The sequence below is a fragment of the Talpa occidentalis genome, unplaced genomic scaffold (assembly GCF_014898055.3).
Source record: "Talpa occidentalis isolate TD23 unplaced genomic scaffold, MPIMG_talOcc4v2.1 talOcc4.13, whole genome shotgun sequence".
In the NCBI taxonomy this organism is placed as follows: domain Eukaryota; kingdom Metazoa; phylum Chordata; class Mammalia; order Eulipotyphla; family Talpidae; genus Talpa; species Talpa occidentalis.
The window spans coordinates 85120678-85144206 of NW_023601322.1; positions in this window are offsets into that span (position 1 = coordinate 85120678).

Here is a 23529-nt window from a genome sequence, read left to right on the forward strand (position 1 = left end):
GGCTAAACCAAAGACCTTTGAGGACTCCCCTTCCTCTGTATTTATTAAGACAATACAATCCTGATTTTATAAACCTAACTGAGGCAGCATTTTTCTTAGCCCAATCCCTTATCCCACATGGATGGGGTAGGAGGGAGCAGAGAGGTGGGTTACTGATACCCTCGCTAGACACACTGAAACTGACGTAGGGATTTGAAGGCAGAGGTAATAAATAGCTTTGGGAGGGGAGGGCACTGCGTGACAGTGGGTGAAAAGAGCCTGTTGGGTCTTAAGTATTGAGCAACAGTTGACCTGTCCAGCGTTTCACAGTTGTGATGGGCTGAGGGCAGCTTTGGCAAATGTACTGTTGAGTTAAACAGGAGAAGGGATGAAAATCAGTAGCATTTACTGAGTACAGATGTTTTTGGTACTGATTTTTGGACACATTACACATTTTTTAAAACATTTTTTAAAGATTTTTTTTTGAAGATTTATGTATTTATTTATACAAGCACTGGGTACAGTCAGAAGCACGGGAGGGTGAGAGAATTCACCAGAGCCAGAGCGGGGAGCAGAACAGGCAGACTGACGAAATACACTGCTGAGGGGAGCAGTGGGTGTGGCAGGAGAGGTCTGCGCGCCATGTGGGACCCTCACCTGGAGGCCTGGGATGGAACCGGCGCTGCAGAGGCTGCAGGCTGCCTCGCAGCCCAGCGTTCAACCGCTGCGCCACCTGGGAGGCCCCAGCATGATCTAATTCTAACTCAAGTTCTCGGGCCCTCCGTAGTGCTAAGTTCCTCTCCATCTACAATGTGGCTTAATAATTATTTTTACTTTATTTTGATTTTTTTTTTACTAAAATAATATTGATTTATAACACTGCACATAATTTAGGGGTCTAGGCTCACACCTCTTCAGATATATGTTACCCACTACACCACCACCGAAATACTCAAAGTCCTCCACCAACCTATACAGGGTGCCCTCCACACTTTGCTCTTCACCCCATGCCCCATCTTAACCCTTTGTTGGCCTCATGTCTACAGTCAGATTTCCAGGGTTTGTGTTGGTTTAGTTTTTGAAATCAACTCACGTTTGTCATTCTCCTTCTGACTTATTTTGTTAGCATGAGCTTTTCCATGTTTTTATAAATAGCAAGACATATATTTTTTTTTCATTTTTAATTTTTTTTATTAGATAATAAATTTTATTGTTATATTCCCCATACAATTGCAGCCCCCCCATTCTGACCCCAATCCCTCCCCTCCCGCCCCTGCCCCCCTAAAAGTGTCTCTGGTTCATAGTTTTTTGTTGATTTTGATTTTCACTTTCTTATAGTTATTCATTTTCCTGGTCCCTTATTTAAGTTTTCTAGATTCCTGCTATGAGTGAGACCATCCGGTATTTTTCTTTTTCTTTTTGGCTTATTTCGCTGAGCATGATCCCTTCCAGCGCCATCCATGTTGCTGCAAATTGCATGTGTTTATCTTTTTTGAATGCTGAGTAATATTCCATGGTATATATGTACCACATCTTCTTGATCCAGTCATCTATTTTTGGGCATTTGGGTTGTTTCCAAAGCTTAGCTATTGTAAACAGTGCTGCTATAAACATAGGGGTGCAGGTGTTCTTTGGAATTGATGTTTCTGTGTCCTTTGGGTAAATACCTACGAGTGGAATTGCTGGATCCTATGGAAGCTCTATGTTTAGTAGGTCCAGAAATCTCCACACAGCTTTCCACAGTGGTTGGACCAGTTTGCACTCCCACCAACAGTGCAGAAGAGTTCCTTTTTCTCCACACCCTCGCCAACATTTGTTGTTGCTAGTTTTTTTAATATGTGCCATTCTCACTGGTGTAAGATGGTATCTCATGGTAGTTTTGATTTGCATTTCCCCGATGACAAGTGATGTTGAACATTTTTTCATATGCCTGTTGGCCATTCGCATTTCCTCTTCAGAGAAGTTTCTTTTTAGCTCTTCTGCCCATTTTTTGACTGGATTATTTTCTTTGTTGTTGTTGAGTCTCATCAGCTCTTTGCAGATTTTTGTGATCAGTCCTTTATCATTAGTGTTGGGTGCAAAAATGTTCTCCCAGTTGGTGGGGTTTCTCTTTGTTTTTGTTATTGTCTCTTTTGCTGTGCAGAAGCTCTTTAATTTGATGTAGTCCCAGCTGTTTATCTTCGCCTTCACTATCACTGCTTTGGGTGATGTGTCTGTAAAGATGTCTTTGATGTGCAAATCACGTAGTGTTTCGCCTATATTTCCTTCTATATATTTTATGGTTTCAGGTCTTATGTCTAATTCTTTAATCCATTTTGAGTTGATTTTTGTGTATGGTGTGAGGTAGTGGTCAAGCTTCATTCTTTTGCATGTAGCCACCCAGTTTTCCCAGCACCATTTATTGAAAAAACTTTCTTTGCTCCAATGCATAGTCTTTGCTCCTTTGTCAAAGATTAGTTGACCATAAATCTGTGGGTTTATTTCTGGATTTTCTATTCGATTCCATTGGTCTGTATGTCTGTTCTTGTTCCAATACCATGCAGTTTTGATGATTATGGCTTTGTAGTATAGTTTGAAGTCTGGGAGTGTGATGCCTCCATTCCCTTCTTTTTTTTTCAGGGGAGCTTTGGCTATTCGGGGTTTTTTGTGATTCCATATGAATTTCATCAATAATTGTTCTATTTCTTTGAAGAATGACATTGAAATTTTGATTGGAATAGCATTGAATCTGTATATTGCTTTTGGAAGGATGGCCATTTTAATAATGTTTATTCTTCCAATCCATGAGCAGGGGATGTCTCTCCATTTCTTTGTGTCTTCTTCTATTTCTTTTAACAGTGTTTTATAGTTTTCTTTGTATAGGTCCTTTACCTCTTTTGTTAGGTTTATTCCCAAATATTTGATTTTTTTGTTTCAATAACGAAAGGGATGGTTTTTTTGATTTCTTCTTCTTCAGATTTATTGTTTGTGTATAGGAAGGCTACTGACTTTTGCGTGTTGATTTTGTATCCTGCCACTTTACTGAACTGATTGATGAGTTGAATTAGCTTTTCTGTGGAGTTTTTGGGGTTCTCTATGTATAATATCATATCGTCTGCAAATAGTGATAGTTTGACTTCTTCTTTTCCTATTTGGATTCCTTGGATGTCTTTCTCTTGTCTTATTGCCCTGGCTAGGACTTCCAGTATTATATTGAAAAGCAGTGGTGAGAGTGGACATCCTTGTCTTGTTCCAGATCTTAATGGAATTGCTTTCAGCTTTTCACCATTGAGAATGATACTGGCTGTTGGCTTGTCATAGATGGCCTTTATGATGTTAAGGTATGTTCCTTGTATCCCAAGAATTTCAAGGGCTTTTATCATGAATGGGTGTTGCACTTTGTCGAAAGCTTTCTCAGCATCTATTGATATTATCATATGGTTTTTATATTTCTTTTTGTTGATGTGTTGGATAACATTGATTGATTTTCGGATGTTAAACCATCCTTGTGTCCCTGGAATGAATCCTACTTGGTCGTGGTGAATTATCTTATGGATACATTGTTGGATTCTGATGGCTAAAATTTTATTGAGGATTTTTGCATCAGTGTTCATTAGGGAGATTGCCTGTAGTTTTCCTTTTTTGTGTTGTCCTTATTCGGTTTTGGTATTAGTGTAATGTTGGCTTCATAGAACGTGTTTGGTATTGTCCCTTCCTTCTCAATTTTTTGGAAGAGTTTGTGAAGGATAGGCACTAATTCGTCTCTGAATGTTTGGTAGAATTCATTTGTAAATCCATCAGGTCCTGGGCTTTTGTTTTTGGGGAGGTTTTTGATTACCATTTCAATTTCGCTGCTTGTAATTGGTCTGTTTAGGTGTTCTATTTCTTCTTTATCTAGCTTTGGGTGATTGTAAAGTTGTAGGAATTTGTCCATCTCCTCTAGATTGTTAAACTTGTTTCCATATAACTGTTCATAGTAGTTACTGATTATTCTTTTGATTTCTGCTGTGTCCGTTGTGATTTCTCCTCTTTCATTGATGATCCTGTTTATTTGTGCTTTCTCCCTTTTTTCCTTTGTGAGCCTGGCTAGGGGTTTGTCTATTTTATTGATTTTTTCAAAGAACCAGCTCTTGGTTTCATTGATCTTTTGGATTGTTTTTTTAGTTTCAATTTCATTTATTTCTGCTTTGGTTTTTATTATTTCTTTTCTTCTACTGGTTTTGGGTTTTTTTTGTTGTTCTTTTTCTAGATCTTTGAGCTTCGAGATTAGGTTGTTTGTTTGAGTTCTTTCTTGTTTCTTGATGTGAGCTTCTATTGCTATATATTTTCCTCTTATTACTGCTTTTGCTGCATCCCATACATTTAGGATATTGGTGTCCTCCTTGTCGTTCAATTCAAAAATTTTTAATTTCTTCTTTGATCTCCTCATTAGTCCAGTGGTCTTCCAGTAGTGTGGTTTTTAATCTCCATGAGGTAGGAAAGTTCCTTGCCTTCTTTTTATGGTTTATTTCTAGTTTGATGCCTTCATGGTCAGAAAAGATGGTTGATATGATTTCAATCTTGGTGTATCTGTTGATGTTTGTCTTGTGCCCCAGTATGTGATCGATCCTGGAGAATGATCCGTGTGCGCTTGAGAAAAATGTGTACTCCGTTTTTTTGGGGTTTAGTGTTCTATAGATGTCTGTTAAGCCCAATTGCTCTAGGTCCTTATTTAGAGCTTTGGTTTCTTTACTTATTTTTTGTCTTGTTGTTCTATCCATTGTTGATAGTGGTGTGTTGAAGTCTCCCACTACGTATGTGTTTTCTCTGATGTCTGTTTTCAGAGAGGACAACAGTTGTCTGATATATTTTGGTGCTCCTTCGTTTGGTGAGTATATGTTAATGAGTGTTATTTCTTCTTGAACTATTGTCCCCTTGATCATAATGTAGTGACGATTGGGGTCTCTTTTTATCTTTTTGAGTTTGAAATCTGTTTTATCTGATATAAGTATAGCTGTTCCTGCTTTCTTTTTTGGTCCATTTGCTTGTAGGATTGTTTTCCATCCTTTAACTTTGAGCCTATTTTTATCTTTTGTAGCTAAATGTGTTTCCTGGAGACAGCAAAAGGTTGGGTTTTGTTTCTTAATCCAGGCTGCAACTCTGTGTCTTTTTATTGAAGAGTTTAGTCCATTTACATTTAGAGTTAATATTGATATGTTAACATCTGTATTTGCCATTGTGTTTGTCTTTCCTTTGATTTTATTTATTCTTTTAATAACTTTTTTTTTTTGGCCTTCTTTCGTTGTTATTCGTCCCTCTGAGGTTCTGGCTTTAGGACTCCTTGTAGTATTTTTTGGAGTGGGGGTTTAGTTGCAATGAAATTCCGGAGTTTCTGTTTGTCTGGGAAAGTCCATATTCTTTCTTCAAAGAGGAAGGAGAGCTTTGCGGGATAGAGTATTCTTGGTTGGCATGTGTTTTCTTGGAGTCTGTTGACTATGTCCCTCCACTCTCTCCTTGCCCATAGTGTTTCTTCGGAGAAGTCTGATGTCAGCCTGATTGGCTTTCCTTTGAATGTTATCTGTTTCTTCCCTCTTGCCAGCTTCATTATTTTTTCCTTGTCCTGGATTCTTGGGAGCTTTACTATTATGTGTCTTGCTGTATTTTTCCTTTCGTCGTGGAAGTTTGGTGTTCTTCTTGCTTCTTGTATATCAATTTTCAGCTCCTCCTTCACATTTGGGAAGTTCTCTTCAATTATCTCCTTGAATATTTTCTCTGTTCCTACTTCTCTCTCCTCTCCTTCTGGTATTCCTATAACTCTTATATTTCCTTTCCTCATGGAGTCAGATAGTTCCCGAAGTCTTTCTTCATTCTTTTTCCTTCGTACTTCTCTTTCCTTTTCTGTTTTGGTTCTTTTTATTTCTGTGTCTTCAAGAGTACTTATTCGTTCTTCCATTTCATCAATTCTGCTTTCATTGCTTTTCCCAGAATTCTTTAGTTCTTCCATTAATTCTTTGATCTCCTGCATTTCTTTTACTTCCCTCTTTAGGGACTCAATTTCATTCTTCTGATCGTTGATTATTTTTCCCTTATCATTGTTTTCCTTTATGACTTCTGTCAGTTTTTTAATCACGGCAATTTTAAATTCTCTTTCTGGAAGGCTCAGAAGTTCTTCCAAGTTACTGTCGTTGCCATCTGGGGGCTGGTTTTCTTTTTGTGGTGTGCTTTTTCTCTGGAGAGTTGCTAGGTTGCGTGTGGTTCTCCTCCTCCCTACTGTCTGTTTTCTAATTTGCCGTATGCTTTGGGACACTGTGTTGTTGGGACTGGCCGGCATCTTGGGTGGGCTTCTCTGCTCCCCTCTGGTTCCTCCAGGAGTCATCTGTCAGTTTCAAGCAGTCTTTACTGGAGAAAGGTCCCTGTTCTAAAATGCCGATGTGAGGACACACTCCCCTTGCGCCTGGTCTGCCCCGGCGGTGGGTTCCTGCTCCCCCTCTGGGCTTGGACTGCAGGCCAGAGGGGGTCTGGTGTGGGCGAACTTCCCCCGCTCACCTCTGGCTCCTGAGGAAGCCTTCTGCAGGTAGTCTTTACTGAAGAAATGTCCCTATTCTATAATGGTGATGTGGGACACACTCCCTGCGCGTCCGGTCTCAGGCACACTCTTCTGCGCGCTTGGTCTGCCCTGGCTGTGGGTACTCGCTCTCCCTGTGGGCTCAGACTACTGGTCGGAAGGGGCCCGGCGTGGGCTAACTCCCCAGCTGGCCACTAGCTCCTTCAGGAGCCTGTGCTGGCTTCAAGTCGCTAGGTGGCGCCAGAGGTCTCTCCTAGAGCCCTTGGGGAGCTGATTTTCCACCCAGTGGGACAGGGAGCAGAGCAGGGATGGTAGGGTACACCTCAACGACTTTGGGGTGCTGTGTCTACCTTGTGCCCCACCGTCGTGGGGAACCCACGCCCCTAATTTCGTGCCCCGGGTCTCAGTTCCAAAGCCCTCAGTTCCAGGACGCGGGCTGTAGCCCAGATCAGTGGGGCGGGAATGGCGCCTTTTGAATCCCGCTCCAGTGCCTGGGCGCCTGGTTCCTTCTCACTCAGGGAGGGCCTCCGCGCGTCTCCCCGCAAGCCTAGGTCGCAGGCGCGGGGACCTGGGCAGCTGCGATCCGATCTGGATCCGCGTTTGCTTTTCAACCGCACTGCTTTTCAGCGCGATCGGCTCCGCTTTCCCGCGCAATCCCGTTCCACGTCTACTTTTCCAGCGCGCTGCTTTCCGTGCAGGCTTACCGGGCGGCCCGGGGCTGTGTGCTGGTGCCAGTCTCCTCCCCGGGGGCGGGGTTTCTCTTTAATGGTGCCCGGGGCTCACCTCCGCGGAGGATCCTGCAGGGTTCTCCACAGCTCCCGTTCACAGGGTGTGGTGGCTGCAATAGTTCCTTTCCACTCACAGTCCCGCTTGCTGCGTCATTTGTTCTTGTTGGTCGTTTTAGTTTGTTGTTTTCCTCCTCTCTGCCGGTTGGAGAGTGCCGCCTCTGTGGGCGGGGGAGGGGAGCAGGTTTCTGCGCTTCCCTCCCTTCTGGTCCTCTTTTATGGCCACTTTCTTCTTCGGGCAGTTTGCTGGAGTCGTCCGTTTATCTTCCGTGTTCCGGTTCTCACTGGGACCTGCCGCTTTTCCTCCCTATTAACTTTTTTTAATGGGAGATCTTACTCGCAGCGTCTCCTCGCCGCCATGTTGCTCCGCCTCTTCTCAAGACATATATTTTTTATGCCCAGTAGTATTCCATCATGTACATACACCATGTCTTCTTAATCTACTCATTTGTGCTGAGGCACTTAGTTTGTTTCCATTACCTGCCTACTGTAAACAGTGCGTAGTGAACAAGAGTGCCTATATCTCTTGGAGTCAGTATATCTGTGTTCCTTGGTTAGATACCTAGGAGTGGAATTGTATAGATTGGCTTCATTGAAAAAGGCAAAAAAAATAAAGAGTACAGTTTTAATAGAGGCCTATTATAAGGGCTAATATGAAAAGGAGGGATACTTTCCAGTTTAAGGAGTATTTGCTAATTCAGAATAGATTCAGAATAATTAATTCCTGAAGGTTTTAGAGTATTTGTGCTAATTGTTTCAGTGTTCTGAGAACAGAACATTCTGAGCTTTTAAGTATTTATCACAAGATTGACAAACAAATCAGTTCCTCTGAAAGATGTCAGCACAAAGATCCACAGATCCTCATGCTGAGAAACTAAGTCATCTTCTTAGCTCCTTTACCCTGACCCACACCACAGTCAGGGAGAAGGAAGCCCTCTCCCCCAACCCTGTGGGACCTGGAGTTTGATGCTCCTAAATTCACTGCAGTTGTTGAGAAAGCATATGAATTCCTTAAAATATGGCATTACACAAAAATTCATCTTTTTAAAATTTGCATCTTAAATATTTAGTTTATTCCCTCTAGTTCTTCTTAATGATCTAAATGGTTCTAGGGGAGGACTTTCTGTGTGAAAACTACTTTTTCAATTCATTAGACTCAGTTTGACAACTTGAGAAGGTAAGTGTTACTTATTTGGTCTTTTTGAAATAATGGAAATTTAAAAAATTAAATATTTACTTTTTGTTGTTGTGTTTTAGAAAGTAATTACTAGGTGAGTGATGGGAAGTTCCTATTTGTATCCATTAAAAAATGGTCAAATAATTAGAATTGGGTGTGATTCAACCTGATCCTCATCTGTTGGACTACCAAGTGTTCACAGATTTTGCATGTAGTTGTTTTCTCATCAGTATCTTCTCTTCTTTCTCACAAACGTTTTCTGATTAGTAATCTGATTGCATGTATATATATAAATACACACACATACATATATATATACACATAGACACATACATGTACACATGTACACATGTACATATGTTATATTACTTTGCAAATGAATCAGCTGCTGAGCTTTTATCCTTGTCTTCTATTTTGATGCACATTTTATTGTTTTCCTCTAAGGGTTATGGTAAAATTGCATGATGAATGCACATAACAAAAGTAAAATATTTGTCTGACATTTTTTATAAGGAACTAAATATTAGAATTACACTTTACATGCACTGCAAAATAGGCCTAATTAAAACAGTAAATATTTTATTGCCCTCAAGGAGTGATACCTTTTACTATATTTAAAATTATGTTCATGAACTCGCTAAAAAGTAAGCTATAAGATCTATTAAAGGAGAACAGGTTTGAAAAAGGTCTATTAAAGGAGAACAGGTTTATAATTTTAACTTATAACAACAGACCAGATTTTAATTCTGATATAAAAATGCTTCCTTTCTAATTATTGGGAGTATGTATTTAATAAAATTTTTCAGCCCTCTAAAAAAAAAAAGAGAACAAATTCTGTAATTGCACCCTAATTTTTATTGAGGGCCAGCAAAAATAAAGCACCTATAATCAATGAATTTTACTTTTAATTTTGGTTCTTTTTAAGTACTCAGGCTTTAAAATGTTACTATTCTCAGTGATAAAAACTGGTCTCACCATCACCAGATATTGATTGGTTGGGTGGAGAGGGCTGTGCTGTTTCCTAGGTTACTGAAAATGAGGCAGTAACAAGGGTTCTGCCCCTGAAGGTTACAGCCCCTTGGAAAACTTCCAGGGCAGTGCTATCTTCTTATTGATCTGGTAGAAGTCTTTGCCTCCACCCACACCTTCCCAGAGGTCCTGAGGGACACAAGTGCTGTGATGTTGCTCTATAAGGATTCTCTTTCATTTTCCCCTGGACTGACTCCTTAGTCACTTCATCAGGAGTGCAGACATTGCTCAGTGGGGCATGCTCACTGATGGGCAGAGCATAGATTCACAGAGGTACTGAGAATTTGGACCAAGTTTTGAGATTCATTTGCCTTCTTTCTTTTTTCTTTAAAGATTTATTTATTTATGCATACAAGAGCTGGGGTACAGGCCAGAGGTGCCGGGTGGGGGTGTGAGAGGATTCACCAGAGACAGAGTGGGGAGCAGAACAGGCAGACTGACTGAAATACACTGCTAAGGGGAGCAGTGGGTGAGACAGGAGAGGTCTGCTGCGCCATGTGGGTAGCTCCCTGGTAGGGAGCAGCAGTTGAGACAGGAGAGGTCTGCCGCACCATCTGGGTAACTCCCTCGTCAGGGGTTAAACTCAGGCCATATGGGAGATAGCGCTGAGACTTAACCCCCAGGCAACCAAGGAGCCCCTGGTGAATTAGTATTAGATTCTGTGCTAGTTCATAAACTTTTATTATTAAGTGTTTTTAAAAGATTATATCGAGATGATAAAATAACATTGTTGTAATTAAGCTCAATAGAAAACATTTTATTAAAAGCAGACAGCTTGCAAAGATAATTTTAAATTTTTGTCTTATTTTGTCTTTCACTTGCTCTTGGTTAACTTAATTTTAGGATTCACTATAACTGTTAATTCAATTCTTTTTTTAATTTATTGAATCATTTGATTCTTTTTTTTTTTTTCACTCAACTCAATTTAGAGAAAATTTCCATAAGGAAAATCTAATCAATATCCTTTCATTGAAGAAGTGAAATTAAGCAGAGTGATTTCTTAAATAAATGATTCTCATAATTAATTAAATGAGGCAGAATTAAAAAATAAAAACCTGCGTTAGGCTAGTAATTTTCTCTACCTGTGTTACCTCTCATAGTGGGTATCAGCATTTTTACTGTCCTCCTGGGTTAATGATTTCAGAGACAGTATTTGTTATATTCTCAGTAATATAATAGCATGTCATTATATAATAGCATATTATCATATAATTAATTATACAATTTACATTATTATATGGTATATTATATAACTTTTCTACAACTGAAATTAATTTCTATTATGGGCAACTGTTTTTTGGGAGTGGCAGAACATTGTTGAGATTAGGGTCCTCCCACCTTTTCTGCTGGATGTGGGCACAGGCACAGTCTTGGTGGTGGCACCTGTGACATGTGGTACCATCTGGTCATGCTGAAGCTGTGGTCCTCAGCAAGTGGGACAAGTAAGCTGTCTGGCAGAGCCCAAGTTCTTTTTTTGAAAGGCCCTTTCCAGTCCACCTCTTCTTTTTGCTGCTCTTCAAAACATCATTTTTACTGAGGTGATGGTGATTGGCAGCAGTGTGATTACTGGCAGCTTGGAATCTTTCCTCTCCCTTGGCTCACCTAGGTGTTGCTTCCACGCTGCCATGCTACTGTTTCCCCTGTGAGAATTTGTGCATTCTTTTACCTGGGAAGAAGGGTTTATGCATTTCCAGGCCCACAGACTTTCAAGAAGTTTCAAAGGACTACCGTGGAAGGCTGTGAGTGCCTTGGGGGTGGGTGTGATATAATAACTTACAGCTGAAGAGGTGTGAACCTGTACCCCTCAATCATATACCTTGTGGCCTTTTCAAGGACAGCGTGGGGCCCATTTCTCAGGACTAGCCAGTGTCTCAGTTCAGATGAATACTGTAACGTTCCCTTCAACCCAGTTCTGGGGGACTCTTGAGTGTGTTTGCCTCTTGAGTCCTGGAAAGATTGTAGCCTGAATTTTTCTCTTCTCAACTTCTTACAAATCTGTTTTTTTTTCCCCAAGGTTTGAGTTCTCCCAAAGTCCTGGTTTTTGACATTTAAAATCTACGAATAGTCTAGTTGACTGAAAGAATGGTGTGGATCAGAAAGGGCTGAGAGAAAACAGAAAAAAAGGGTGAAGACCAGCAGTAATTTGGAAATCATGTACCATTAATTCTTCCCCCTCATTAACCACATCTAATCAATAGCTTCACATTTTCTGAAGAATAAACTCTGAGCTGCTCAGAATAGCTTTCAAATTCCTCCAAAATTGGATCCTGGTTATAATAGTTGTTTCACCTTTTCCCACATCCTACCCACCCAACTCTAATTTTCATTCACATTCACACCTTTATGTCTTTGCTCATACTGATCTCTTTACCAGGGATATTTTTGTTGCCTTTTGAAAGATGATTCATATTTATTTTGCATGAGCCAGCTTAAATGCTGTCTCATCCAAGAAGCCTCCTTGGGTTTTTTCAAAAAACAAACAACAAAACAAAACAAAAAACATTACAGGCTTTCTTGTTAGGTTTCCAAGCATTTAAAAAATCTGCTTTGATTAAAATTATTTGTTAAAATATGCAGTATCTCACTAGATTTTAAATACCTTGAAAGGAATAATTGTGTCTTATTCTGAAATTTAACAAGGATTTCTGATTTTTTCCTGTTATTTTTATAGCATCTGCCATTTGAACTGCTCTAACAAAGTCCTTTTTTTTTTGGAGCTGGTCATCCTCAGTGCTGTTGCCGCCTAATTGTCTGGGACTAGTGTGGCCACATGGCCCTGAGGTAGCAGGAGCAAATGGGGGTGTCCTGGGTCACTCTGAGTTGGCTGCTCTTTTCAAAGGCCTACCGTGGAGGACTGTGGGTGCCTTGGGGGTGGATGTGATATTAGTAACTTACAGCTGAAGAGGTGTGAATCTGTACCTCTCAATCATTACCTTGTGGCGTTCCTGGTGGCGCAAGGGGTTAAGTACAGCACTGTGAAGCTATCTGTAGCCACTGCAGCACAAGTTCCATCCCTGGCCAGCCAGGGGGCTACCCATATGCGCAGCAGACCTCTCCTGATTCACCTGCTGCTCCCCTCAGCAGTGTACTTTGGTCAATCTTCCTGTTCTGTTCCCCACTCTGTCTCTGGTGAATCCTCTCACTTCTTGCACCTCTGGCCTGTACCCAGTTCTTGTATGCATAAATAAATAAATCTTTTTTTAAAAAAGTAAAAAAAAATCATGTACCTTGTTGTAGACCAATATTATCTCAATAAAACAAAAAGAAAAAACATAACTTGAGAGAGGTAAAGAGAAGAGAAAGGCATGTCCCTTCCAAGGTCATGATGTGAGGGTCACATCATCATTTTATTATACCTAACAGACATAATGTATTGACAAGGACATGTTTCTCTAAAAGGGAAGCTGGGAAATGGCTGGATGTCATATTCCCATTTCAACTCAGGGGTTATTAGAGGAAGGAGGACAGATGGGGAGCATCAAATAGTTTCTGATACACAGACTGAATTTGAACATTTCCTTTCAAGCCAGATAGTAAATAACCAAACTTCCTGTGAACTTTTAGAAAGGAACGTTTTCCTTTGGGAGCCAGGGAAATGTTCTGCTGCTGTATTTCTTTTATTTTTTTATTTTTTAATTTTTTTATAGAGGCATATTTTATTTATTTGTTTGTTTGTTTGTTTGTTTTTGTTTATACAAGCACTGGGTACAGTCAGAAGCGCGGGAGGGTGAGCGAATTCACCAGAGCCAGAGCGGGGAGCAGAGCAGGCAGAAGGACTGAAGTACACTGCTGAGGGGAGCAGCGGGCGGCAGGAGAGGTCTGCGCGCCATGCGGGACCCTCCTCTGGTGGCCGGAGAGCAGCCGGGGATCAAACCGGCGCCGCAGAGGCCGCGGGCAGCTTCGCAACCCAGCGCTCAACCGTTGCGCCACTGGGGAGGCCCTCTGCTGCTGTGTTTCCACTCCTCTATTTAATAAAGTAGACCATGTCTTTTTCAAGATGAGTCATATAGTAAAATTGTTGAGAAACATGTTTTGAGAAAGCAGCCCAGGAAAGGTAATGTGTTTTCCTTTTTTTTTTTTTTTTGTATTTTTTTTAAGATTTATTTTTATTTATTTATACAAACACTGGGGTACAGGCCAGATGCACAGGAGGGTGAGAGAATTCACTAGAGCCAGAGCAGGGAGCAGAACAGGCAGAAGGGACCGAAGTACACTGCTGAGGGGAGCAGCGGGCGGCAGGAGAGGTCTGCTGCACCATGTAGGAATCTCCCTGGCTGGCTGGGAATTGAACCAGTGCTGCAGAGGCTGCGTGCAGCTTCACAGCGCTGCGCTCAACCCGCTGCACCACCGGGGAGACCCTTTTTTATATTTTTAAAGTGCTTTTTTTTATGGAATTAAGATGATATTCAATAGTCTGCCCCAATAAATACAGTTTAGAGGACATTGGTAAGGAAAGCTAATAATTACACTGAACATTGCCAACTTGCTCTTCTATCTCTGCTCTGGTGGAGTTGAAGTTTCTAACTGATTTTATATCTAGCAGGACTGTCTCTTCAGCTTCCTTCACTAATTAGCCACACCATCCACTGGGCAAACTCAGTTGAGAGAGATGTAGCCATTGGCAGCTATGTTTGCCCACAGCAGGCGGGGATGGCCAGTGCATTCCCAAATGGTTTCTCTGAAGATTTCAGAAGAGGTGGAAGGTTCCCATATAGAAACGTCTTTTAAATCTGTGGTGACCTCAATATGTCATCACACATTTTTTTAAAGAATCAGAAATGCAACAACTATTCTTTAAATTTGAATTTATATATTTTTCTGTCTCTGCAAACCCCCAATTTTGCTATCAGTCATGGCCATTAATATCCCTGCTGTCTTCAGACTAGCTGCCAACTCTGTCAGTTACTGAAATATTGTTTATGCAGGAGCAATTTATTTTTTAGAGCGATGAAAAGCAGATTGCAAAGGCAGACTATTGCTAACTTGTTGGAATATATTCCAGTTCAGAACACTTCAATGTAATTTTTGAATTATTATTTATTTTATGTTGATTAGTAAAGTACTTCTCGAATAATTAATTCATAAAAAAGTCATGCTATGCATGAAATGATTGCCATTGTACCTTTATTTGTGTTGGTGAGGTACTCAATTATATATTCCTGAAAATACTGGATGTATGAAGGATGGTTATGATCATGTTTCACTGTGACTTTTTGGGTCATGTAACACTTATGTGTTATGTGTAATTTATGTGTAGAAACATTCATGTACTTTCTCATTATTTTAAAGAGTTTATTATTTTGGTTTTAAAAGTAAGATTGCAGATTAATACAAAAATGGTTTCTTTAATTCAGCGGTCTCTCATTTCTTAGAAAATATATACGATAGCCGTCATTTTAGCTCAGGGCATATTGAGTTTTTTTTTAACTTTTCCCATTATGAGATTTTTTTTTTATTATTTATTTATACAAGCACTGGGTACAGTCAGAGGCACAGGAGGGTGAGAGGATTCACCAGAGAGAGTGGGGAACAGAACAAGCAGACTGACAAAGTACACTGCTGAGGGGAGCAGCGGGAGCGGCAGGAGAGGTCTGTCACACCTTGTGGGACCCTCGCCAGCAGCCAGGATTGAACCTGCCCTGCGGAGGCTGCGGACAGCTTCACAGCATGGCGCTCAACCGCCTGCGCCACCGGGAGTCCCCATATTGAGCTTTGTAGGAAAAAAAATGATACTCAAAACTGAACTTGTGCCTTTTTAAAATTTACTTTCCTTTATTTTTCCCATTCTGGTGTCACTCCCTTGCATCATCTCCCCCATCCTGTTTACTTTTTTCTTTTTTGACTTTCTTATTTCTTTTCTTCTCTTTGGTTCTCCTTTGTCTCTGTTATTCTCTCTTTCTCTAATTGTATGAATTTAGGGAAGTTCTAAATGATTTCTCTCGTGGCATTGAAGATCTCATATAAAGCTTACCTTACTCCATTATTGCTGTTCTGTCCTTAGGAAATCCAAATTCTTTATCGGTTTTAACTCTGCTAGCCTCTTTAAAAGAGAAAAATTCTAGCTCTTTGTCATTATCTGTTTCTCTATTACACAACTTACAAATAGAATGCTATCTATGATCACCATAAATGTCCTTAATACAGAAGGGAAACAATAGCCAGGACCTTCTATTTCCCAATGGCATTATTCTCTTCTGCTTCTGAACATCTGGACCATTGTCCAGTCTGATGTCCATTAACACGGTAACTAATTCTGTCGGCGAGGTATAGTTTTTTTTCTTGATGGATGTAACCAACCTACATGCTATTTGAGAATAAAACTCCATTTTCCAGTGAATTTTACTAAATGGCAAAATGTGGGCTTTCCTTTCCACTCTCTAGTAAGAAGGAAAAAGCAGCACTTTTTTTCTTTAAAAAATTGTGTTGATACATGCAATTTGCAGCAACATGGATGGAGCTGGAAGGGATCATGCTCAGCGAAATAAGCCAGAAAGAAAAAGAAAAATACCGGATGGTCTCACTCATAGCAGGAATCTAGAGAACTTAAATAAAGGACCAGGAAAAAGAATAACTATAAGAAAGTGAAAATCAAAATCAACAAACAACTATGAACCAGAGACACTCTATGGGAGGTGGGGAGCGGGGAAAGGAGGGATTGGGGTCAAAATAAGGGGGTTGCAATTGTATGGGGAATATAAAAATAAAATTAAAATTAAAAAAATAAAGATATGCAAATGTAAACGCAAAAAAAATAACAAAATAAAAAATTGTGTTGATATAACATTGGTGGATAACGTCAGTTTCAGGTAGGCAATGTTGTAAATCGATGTCTGTGTGGATTGTGTTATCTTCACCGTTGAAAGTCTAGTTTCCCTTCTTCACCAGACGTTTACCCACTTTGTCACTCCACCCTCCTCTGTTCTGGAAATCTCTAATTGGTCTTACAGTCTGAAAGTTTATTTTTATCTTCTTTAGTCCATCCATTTGTTTTCTGTCTATACTGCATCATACTGTACAAGTCATACAGTATTTGTCTATCTCCATCTCACTTATTTCATGCAGTATTATACCCTTGTGGTCCATCTGTGTGGTTGCAAATGGCAGGAGTTCATTTTTTATTTTTATTTTTCAGTGGTGGAGTAGTAGTGCAGTGTGTACAGCACATCTTTATCTACTCATCTGTCCATGGGCATTTAGGTTGTTTCCAGCTCTTAGCTATTAAGTGCAATGCTGCCGTGAGCTGCATGTGGCTCTGATTTAGAGGGCGTCCTTTCTTAAAAAAGTAAGATTTTTTAAAATGTATGATAATAAGAATAAAACAGCTGCCTAGGTAAAAGGCATTGAAAGTAGAGTAACCGGGCCTCCCTGGTGGCTCAGGGATTAAAGACAGCGCTATCAAGCTGTCTCCAGCCACTGCCACGCAAGTTCGATCCTAGGCCAGGGAACTACCCACATGGCGCAGCAGACCTCTCCTGTCTCTCCCGCTGCTCCCCTCAGCAGTGTATTTCAGTAGATGGCCTACTCAGCTCCCTACTCTCTCTGGTGAATCCTCTCACACCACCACCACCTTTGCATTACACCCCAGTTCTTGTATGCATAAATAAATAAATCTTTAAAAATAAAAAGTAGAGTAACCATTATGAATGTACTGAAAAAGATAAAATGGTGTGAGAGACATTTCGGAAGCTGGTTGTCAGTTTTAGTGTTGCCATGGGTTTTCTTAGGACTGTATATTGTCATCTCAGTGAAGATCAAGAACTGGGCTGTGATTGGTCCATGTGACTGGAGTTCTTACTGGATTTTCAATATAATTACAGAATTTCAGGAATACTGAGAAATTTATATAGTAAATGAATGTCTAGTCATGATTACTAGTTGGCTTTGTAATGTTTCATCTGACATGTAAGACATCTTCCTTTATTAGCAAGCCACATGGCTGCACAGGTATGCAGGTCACTGGATTATGTAGCCTGTGGTATAGTTACTGTTGGGATTTGTTCAGCAAGCAAGTCAGTGATTAAGCAGTTAAAACACACAAATAAATATTATTTTTCTGGTTATGTATAAATGAATTTATTTCAAGTGGTCTCCTTGGACAGTTATAAAATCAGGCATTTATAAAATGCCAGAAAGAGATGAACAAGCTTAACATTATTTTTTATATTGAGTAGGGCACAGTGTTTTCTAGTCATGTTTTTTGTATCTGCCCTGAAATGGGTGTAATGAGACAGCTGCAGAGAATAAACAGAAGAGTGTGAGCATGGCTTTTTATTAAGTGAGGCCTGAAAATTGATCGAGTGTGCATAATCCAAGTTACTGGTCCAATAGTTGAGGTATCTGGATGTCCCAGAGTGGAAATCCCATGGTATCTCAAGTGCACTTGGGTGAATATCTGAGTGATCCCTCCTCAGTGCTCCCACCTCTTCCCCCCACCCCATAGAAGAAATAGTGGAAAATACTGCAAATAAAAAGGAGATTCCCTCTTTAGGAGTAACTATTATTTACAGTGTGCATTTTTTAGGGTCCTCAAAATTTCTGACTTGAAGGTATGAAGGTTATATTGTTACTCCAGAGCTATATATAATGTTAATTCATTAATTCATTTATCACTCTTTATTAGTGGCTTATTATATGCCAAGAACATTGCTAGGTAGTAGCTGTGATTGAAATATGGCCCCTGTTCTCCAAAGACTTCCAAGTTTAGAAGTGAGAAACTTGCTTCTTCCTTTCCCTTCAGAGATTGGAATATAGTTCAAATATAGTTGGAATATAGTTTGGAATATAGTCCGAATAGATCTGAGAATGTTTTTTAAAAATTTTTTTAAAGCATCTTTTTTAAAAAGATTTATTTATTTTTATACAAGAACCAGGGTACAAGCCAGAGGCACGGGAAGGTGAGGGGATTCACCAGAGACAAAGTGGGGAGCAGAACAGGCAGACCTGTTGAAATACACTGCTGAGGGGAGCAGCAGGCGAGGCAGGAGAGGTCTGCTGTGCCATGTGGGATTCTCCCTGGCAGGCCAGGAATCGAACCTGCACTGCAGAGGCTGCGGACAGCTTCACAGCGCGGTGCCCAACCCACTGTGCCATGGCGGAGGCACCTGAAAATAATGGTTCTAGGAAGTATCTTATGTTTTAATAGTATTTACTATTTCTTGGATACATGAAATAGAAACTAACCTTTTCCAACTTGAAAGCAAAGTTAATAATAGCCATCCACCAGTAAACCATAGCGTATTTGCTATGTTCTATCAGTGGAATTAACAACCTGAAATAGAGAAACTTCTACAGCAAAGAAAGAACTTTAAACTCATTCTCACTTGATTATTTGTTAATAACTTAATATTTCACATGAGTCCACAGGATATTACTGTGGTGACATTCAATAAATGTCAGGCAACAAGAGAAATAATTAATAATCTAGTCATAGAAATCATGATAAAATAGTAGGCAAACACAATCAGATTATGGGAGTAATAGAAAATAAAATGGCACAGAATGAGAACAGTGACAATTGAATAAAGAAGGCTATCTGCCCTTCTGCTCTCAATTTTTATTTTCAAAGGTTGAACCCCTTTAAAATGGTTAATAGAATATAGTTTTAGAAAATTATATTTATAAAATTTTATGTCCTAAGTTAAAAAAACCCTAGGTTTTTATTTATCAAATGCCAGAGTACAGATTTTGTGATAATTCTGCTCCCTGTGCAAAGTTTCCAAACATTGAATGAGTTAGAATTTAGGAAGTAACCTTAAAAAGTCTGGCCCTCACCCAAGTCAGCTTATGGCATTTTCTTCCCACTTGATCTGTAAGTGAAGAAATATGTGTGAATTTATCTTGATCGCTGCCTGAATGATCTTGACTGATGTTTGGGAATCTTCAATCCAGCTTAATTCTCTTGTCATATGGAAAGATTATTAGGTCTAACTGTTTTTTGCTTCTCTCTTCTTGTAAGCCATTAACCCCTTTTATTGAACTGCAGGAAGCATGGGGGAAGAGGAGGCTGGTAGAAACAAGAGAGGGCATGGGGTGGGAAGAGGTTTGAACTGGGGTTATGGACATGATTCTGGGCTTCAAGTGTTTTCTCAGTCCCTGCTTAACAAGCTCTCAAGGAGGACATTGTGTTACTTTGGCAAAAAGTGCAGATTGATGTCTTGCTGTGAATGCTGTGCTTTGTAACAGTCCCTGATGGTCAGTTAAAGGTATCTGGGTTTCTGAAGAGACTGTTTGATTTGGAGCCAGCCTGTGCATGGGTGTCAATGGTAATCGCCACCTCTTCTGTACAGGCTGGGAAGAAACCCGGTTCCCAGGATTTGGGAGTCTGTGTTGCTTTAAGGGGGTTTCCGGTAAAAGATTTCCTGAGTGCATTCAAACGGTCTCTGTCAGAAGAATTGGGCCCTGTGGATCTGTTAACAGAAAACTGCACAGTTGCATAGCGATTTGGGTAGATGGATATATAAAGGAAAGTGAAAAGAATCACAGTACATCTAAGAACAGGTTATTATACAATCCCGTTGTTTCTGCAGCCATGTCAGCTGACATCAGGTTTCTTATTATCTCTGATGCTAAGAAGCCTCCAGAGAGGTTATGTGGAACAATCTGTACTACAAGTAGTTTCTCTTCTTTAAAGGAAAAAAATTCACAGAGAAGTGTGTGGAGGGATAGATACCAAACTATTATCACTAATTACCTTGCTAGTGGATGGGAGTGGAAACATAAAATAATAGTGAAGGTAATGGAGAGCTTCAACTTTTTAATTTATACATTTTGTATTGTTTGAAATTGTATACAAAGAACTCAATAAGAAATATAATAACAGCTTTTAATTTTCTTCCAAGAAGGTTCGTGATTGTGTTTACTACTGGGATTCTACAACCGCAACCCTTTTAACCAAAAAATGCTGAAAACCACAGACACAAAATTATAGTAAAAATAACACTAATAGTCATTGCTGTCAGTGAAGGGAATAGAACCCTCCTCAGAGCGGTTGAATTCTCAGTGGTTTATCATCTGGTATTTTTGGTTGTTACTGCATTTCTGAGTAAAGGGGAAGGGATAATAATACTTGTTTCTATTTCAGAAGGAAAAAAAAAAACCTTCAAGATGGAAACTTGCCTAGTGAGGAGAGTTGCATAAATTATGAAACATTCATTTAATGCACTAACAGAGAGATTTTGACTTGGAAGATGTCTACCATATGTTGTTAAATGAGAAAATAAAAAAACCAAAACAATCGAAAATGTGATGTAAACACAAACAAATATACAAAGAAACAGTTTTGACGGAAGGTCTTACATCTGTGTGATTGGATTATACATTATGTCTACTTGTTTTGTTTTTATTGTAACATTTAAACGTGAAAGTATAATGCATCCACACACATGTGTAATTACCAAAAGATTGGTTACCACCCAGACCACCAGAAACTCTTCAGGGGTCCCTTCTTCTACTCTGCTTCATGTATCTGCTCTTGTCCTGCCTCCTCTCTTCCAGGTAACAACTATCTGTTTTAGCCTTGCTTTAAAAGATAAATTATTTTTTATGTATTTTTTTTAATCTAAACGGCATATTTATGGGTCAGGGAAAACTGAGTAGCCCATTACAAATCAATTACCTATGCACTACACTCTAGGAGAAGATAAAATGAATAGTCTCTGAATTGCTGACTTCAGACATCTTTATAGTTTCCGTACATCCTTTTTTTGGAGAAGTAAGTCTACAAGTTTTTGATTGAGTCCTTGAAAAGTGGAACTCATACACTAATAAGGATATCTGGCGGGACCAGTATTGAATACCCAATAGACCTGTAGTGAGAAGTAGATGGTGTTTGGCCTTCTTTTAAGGTCATCATGGTCTACTTTGCAAGCCTCAGAAGACAGAGGCTTCTGGAGAAGAAATGCATGAACCTGCTTGCTCCAGAGTTCAGGACATTGATAGGAGAGCAGGAGCTACATCAGCATAAATATGACATATAGAAAATTTGTACCAGACTTTTCCCCAGCATTCTGTCATCGAGCAAATAGAACTGTGTGATTGGAATCCTTGAGTGTCTGTCTCTTGAGTGAGACACTCCAGCCTGGACTGGTTGCCCTATCTCCCTGTGACACCCTGGGGCCTTCCTTCCCTTTCTTTATTTTTAAGCTTTATTTATGCATAAAAGAACTGGGGTATGGGCCAGAGGTGCGGGGTGTGAGAGGATTCACCAGAGACAGAGTGGGGAACAGAATAGGCAGACTGACTGAAATATACTGCTGAGGGGAGCAGCGGGTGAGTCAGGAGAGGTCTGCTGCACCATGTGGGGAGCTCCCTGGCTGGGTATCAAACTTGTGCTGCAGAGACTGCGGATAGCTTCATAGGTTGTATCTTAACCCCTTGCACCAACAGAGAGGCCTTCCCTTCCCTTTCTTGAGATTTCCTTTTGCCTCTTAGTCTTTCTCATACTTGGGTCCTTTATTTCCTGGCATTAATGTCCTATTATTGTTTGCTTGTTTACTTTTTCTTGTTTTATTAACATGTATCCCATAGTAGATTCCTGAGAAAGAGTAGGAGGGATATACATTTTAAAAAGATATTTTAAATCTAAAAATGTCTTTATCCTATCTCTATACTTGATTTATAATTTAGCTGGGTATAGAATTCTATTTGGGAGCTTATCCTTCAGAATTTTGAGGCACTTCTTCATTGTCTCCTTGCTTTCACATTTCCAAAGGCTAAGGTCATCAGATTTCTCTCACTATATGTGAAATGAGTTCTCCATTCTCCCTCACTCTGCCAGAGACATGTAGAATTTTCTATTTATCACCAATTTTCTAAAATACCAAGTTATGTCTTTGAAAAATTTTAATGAATGAATTTTTCCCTCTTAAACTAAAATCAAATTTGAAAAGATTTTATACTTCCTATGTTCTATAATTAACATATGTCTTCAATAACTTCCCAAATAGTAAAGTCATGTTCATTTTGACCAAAACAAAAACAAAAACACAAAAAAAAAAACAAACCCAGAAATGATCAGCTAGGTGGTGTGATAATAAGCATAAACCAACCAAAAATTTTTGTGTGCCCTACCATCATCTATAACAAGTGGTTGAGAAAATTCGAAATTTCTCCACAGTCTTTGTGGACTAGTTAAATGAATCCATCAGAAGGCTGACATAGTTTTAAAAAGCTTGTATGGTAAATGTTATAGGGACTGACATAAGACACATGTTCTTATAATATGCCTATAATTAAGTATATATGTGTGCATACTGCATACACATGTACCTAAGAGAATAAGTGGTCTAGTGAAGCTTTAGTTAAGGTGAAAAACAGGTAACAAGATAGCATTTTAGGGAACTTCACAAAACTCAGGACTACAGACTGTGCAGCTCTTATATCCTGTAAGCCTCCAGAATGTGCAGTCTGTATCTATGGGTTTGGGTCACTCTTTCCGGCATGTAAGATGGGTAACTGCCTTCCCCAGGCTCAATTTATCCACTTTCCTGATCCAATCCCATTTTCCATTGCTTCTGGGTCTTCTATATTTGATCATTTGGAAGCAAATGTTGCTAAACCTCTCCAGGGTTGTCAATGATTTAATATATTGGTGTTCATGGTTTATAGATTTGTAAGTACCAGGGATTTTCTGGAAATACCGTAGGGCTGTCTCCAGTGGTATTCATTTCAATAGGCTATATGTGTGAGGCTTGAAATGGACTAACGTTGTGCACTGAGGTTTGATTTCAGCAGTTCTAGAATTTGCCTTCCATCCAAATGGATTAAGAAATGTACTTCAAGAGCACTGAATCCTTGGGAAAGGTGTGAAACATTAAGGTTATTGCTTTGTAATCATGGGTCAGAATTTAGGGAGGTTTATATCAGTTTGACAGTATTGTTTATAGGAATCTGTAAAATTAATGATTTCTACCCAGAGAGTTCAGCTCTTAAGGCTTTGAGAATATTTTATGATTTTTCTAGTGTACTGACTATGTCAACTGGGTGATTTTTTAGGTTAGGGCAATTCTGAAAGTGGTACTCTGAATATTCTAGCATTT